General features: G+C 38.1%; 1 long non-coding RNA gene across 1 annotated transcript; it reads left to right on the forward strand.

The window, feature by feature from the left end:
- The first annotated feature begins 362 nt into the window (after positions 1–362).
- LOC115177703 (uncharacterized) lies at positions 363–3,670 on the forward strand. The gene is made up of 3 exons (XR_003872446.1): positions 363–968; positions 1,266–1,317; positions 1,690–3,670. It is a non-coding gene; the product is annotated as an uncharacterized LOC115177703 (long non-coding RNA).
- Positions 3,671–4,076: the final 406 nt, after the last annotated feature.

Consider the following 4,076-nt stretch of genomic DNA (forward strand, 5'->3'; position numbering starts at 1 on the left):
TTAGTGCTGTGTTGTGTAGTGGCTTTGCTGGCATGTATCTAAAAAAACAATTATTTTATTTTGCCCCACCCAGATTTACATGCTAAAATCGCCACCCGCGCATCACCAACGGTCACATCACGTCTAGATGTGAAGGAAAAAAAGACAAAAACAATAATGAATGATTCCTATTCTAACAGAGTTTATTCATAATGTACATACTCAGGTCTGCGTCTGCGTAGAAGACAGTATTGGCTGTAAGAAATAAAGACAAAACAAAATGACGACATTGTTTGCAAAATAAATAATGTAGTGAATCTTTTTATAAATTGCGGTACCCACTCCAGTCAGCAGATGGCGATGTGAGTATTTCAGGTGATGCTTCTTGCGTGACGTATAATCTAGTGGACGGAACGGGACGCTTCTTCAATAACAACAGGTTACTGAGACTAACACCTCGGTAACGTTAGCTTCCTAGCCAGTATGAAATCAAACATTTTGACAAATGTTGTGTAGCTACACGAATTGCAGTGTTTTAAACATGATTACGTTAACGTTTCTAGCTACTAGTTGATTAAAAGTTCATTTGCTTGCTAAATTTGCACCCAAAAATAATTCATACTGAGACGAGCACTAGCTAGCTAACATCTCAGCTACTTCTCCCCTGCTAAAGAAGAGGAGGTCTGTTGGACAGAGGAAGAAGCTCTTGTGAACGAGGAAGACGAGGCTGTCACAGTTAAAAACAATAAGTAGCGGGTGAGACTGTTAGAGTGAACGGGAAAGACGTTTCAGTGAAAGAAAAGGAAGACGCGTTCAGAGTGAAATAAGAGGAGGAGGAGAAAGATGAGGCTGCCGTTTTTTGGAGTCGAAGAAGGAGAGGACTGTCACGGTGAAAGAAGAGAAAGACGTTTTTGGAGTTAAGGGGGAGGTTATTGTCACATTGCAAGAGAAGGAAGAAGAGAACAACGATGAAGATCTGATTAACACCAGTGAGTACTGTCTTAAAAACAGAGGCACAAACTCTACATTGAACCTATATGTTTTTCCCTTTAACTGTCACTTCTTGAAAAATATGTTGAAAAACAATATTTAACAGTGGTTTTCTGTGGTTGTTACTGAGTAGGCTGATACTCCATTTCATTGATCCACAATCCATAGTCAAGGCTGGGAAATATAAGAATGTCTACAATGCAATTCTGAAGTCTAATATATTCACAGTGCGATTAATATATATATATATATTATTTTTGTTGTTGTTGTCAAATTAACAAATTATTGTTTTCCAGGTGATGCTGGTTGAGAGAAAGCCAAAAGTGTGCAAAGCTGTCAAGGCAAAAGGTGGGTATTTGAAGAATCTCAAATATAACAAATATTTTGATTTGTTTAACACTTTTATGTTGGTTACTACATGATTTCATATGTGTAATTTGATAGTTTTTGATGTTTTCACTAGTGTAGATCGTTCAATTTGGTCATTTTTCTAGAAAGAAGTGTTATTTTGAGAGTGAAAACCTGACATAATTTTTGAACATTTTCAAAATCTGCTGTTTTCCAAAGGCCTACTTGTCGTCCTTTATTTATGATTAATCTATAATATAATATTATTATTATTACCTAGCCTGCCAGAATACATTGTTACACAGTTTTAAAATACACTTTTAATGCTTTGTGTGTTGTATTTACAATAAAATGTTATTTGGAATTTTACAGGTTCAAGAAAAAGCTGCCATACAAGCTACGTATAAGATGCAATAAGGATGAACGAGGCCCATCCTCTCCAAGAATAAACAGTGGAACCATAAAGCCAATTTGGAGAACCAGCATAAAGAATAAAGAGCCCCAAAAATATGAGGAAATATTAAACAAAGGATGAAACTACAACAAAACATGTAGACATGAGATGTCCCTTGCTGATAGTATCCTAAAAAATAGGAACATTTCAAGCAAAGAGAGGGAGAAGGCAGAAAAGCTGCAGCAGCATGAAAAATATATAATGCCAGTGCTTCCTGGAGAATGAGGAAGATGAGCAAAGCGAAGAGAGGAAGACCGGAGCGACCAGAAACGTGTTAAGAAAACACAAAGAAGAACTGAATTGCAGAAGAACAACAGAGAGAAGAATGCAAAGCTTAAAGAAAACGTCAACAGAGAGCAGCTAGGTCAAAAGAGGAGCATGAAGGAGAAAAAGCAAAAAGATGGGAAAAATATAGTCAGAACAAGGAAAAGGCAACGCAGAATGAACAGGCAACGCAGCATAACAAGATAATATGGGAGCAGAGAGAATTAGTCTCAAGAAACAAGAGGATAAAGAACCTAGAAAGCAACTTGAACATTGTAAAAGAGCCTTGCAGATAGCAGGGCAAGATGTACGGAATCCAGAAGGAAGAGCCTCAAGTGGCTGAAGCCTGTATGTCAAAACAGGCAGCACAGTACGTCACTGCTATCATGGAGCTCATTGACAAGGCCTCACAGAGGAAGGCAGTCATTTTCCCTCAGAGGAACATCGGAACCACAACAGAAGGGGATGTTGGAAGTGGCAGTTGTTGAAGCAGTAGCCTAAGGCCTATCAAAAGTCCAGACCATCTGCAACTAGGAAGGCTTTGGCTTGTTCACTGAATATGATTAAGAACTACAAACTACAGAGACAGTTTGCAAAAAGATGTTGGGGTCAGTAGAAAACTCTTAAGGCAAAGCAAGAACAAAAAAAGGCAATGAGGTCTACGTAGATTATTACCTCCATCGACAGTCACACACACTGGGTGCTGGAGGAGTATTGATGGTGTGCCTTTTATTCCCGAAACTACACATGTGAAACTGCAAGAAAATCATATTTAAATGTATGTAAAACCATTTTTTTTTTTAAATGTTGACCCTGATGTCACACATTGGCCCTTTATTTATAGAAATACCCGTATCTAACCTGAAAAGACATCACACACAGGAGAGAAGCCTAACCATTACTCTCTGTGTGGAAAAAGTTTCGCACAGTTAGGGAACATGAAAAGACAGGAGGACGCACACAGAAGAGAAGCTTTACCACTGCTCTCTGTGTGGAAATAGTTTTACCCAGTTAGGACACCAGAAAGTGCATGAGAGAATACACACAGGGGAGAAGCCTTAACAATGCTCAGACTGTGGGAAGACATATTCCTCATCACAGCCACTTAATGTGAGAATCCACATAGGAGGGAAGAAGCCTTACTTCTCCTAGTGTGTAAATTGATATTTCACATCACATTGACTTAAAGTTAATCAGAGAACATAAACAGTGCTCCTGTTGTCTTATATTGTTGACTGAGAATTTGTTTACATCATAGGAAATTTTATTGTACAAAATATACCCCAAAATATATTTGTATGTTTATTATTAGAAAATATAAATTGAATATGGAGTATGTACGTTCGATTATTGTATATGATTAAATGGTCCTGTTGTAACCTCTGACTGTGTAGATCAGATTCCATGTGTTTAAATGGTCCTGTTGTAACCTCTGACTGTGTAGATCAGATTCCATGTGTTTAAATGGTCCTGTTGTAACCTCTGACTGTGTAGATCAGATTCCATGTGATTAAATGGTCCTGTTGTAACCTCTGACTGTGTAGATCAGATTCCATGTGTTTAAATGGTCCTGTTGTAACCTCTGACACTGTGTAGATCAGATTCCATGTGTTTAAATTGACCTGTTGTAACCTCTGACACTGTGTGTGTGTTTATCTGGGTGTGTCATTCCTCCAGCACTACAGATAATCAAGTGATTTTTGGATGATTCATTCTCTCTATTGTTTACATTTAAATTGTTGGCTTTAAGGGAATAGTCTGGTCACATCTAACAGGGTGGCTTTAATAGTCTGGTAACATCTAACAGAGTGGCTTTAATAGTCTGGTAACATCTAACAGAGTGGCTTTAATAGTCTGGTCACATCTAACAGAGTGTCTTTAATAGTCTGGTCACATCTAACAGAGTGGCTTTAATAGTCTGGTCACATCTAACAGAGTGGCTTTAATAGTCTGGTCACATCTAACAGAGTGGCTTTAATAGTCTGGTCACATCTAGCAGAGTGGCTTTAATAGTCTGGTCACATCTAACAGAGTGGCTTTA

The sequence above is a fragment of the Salmo trutta genome, chromosome 38, assembly GCF_901001165.1.
Source record: "Salmo trutta chromosome 38, fSalTru1.1, whole genome shotgun sequence".
Taxonomy (NCBI): domain Eukaryota; kingdom Metazoa; phylum Chordata; class Actinopteri; order Salmoniformes; family Salmonidae; genus Salmo; species Salmo trutta.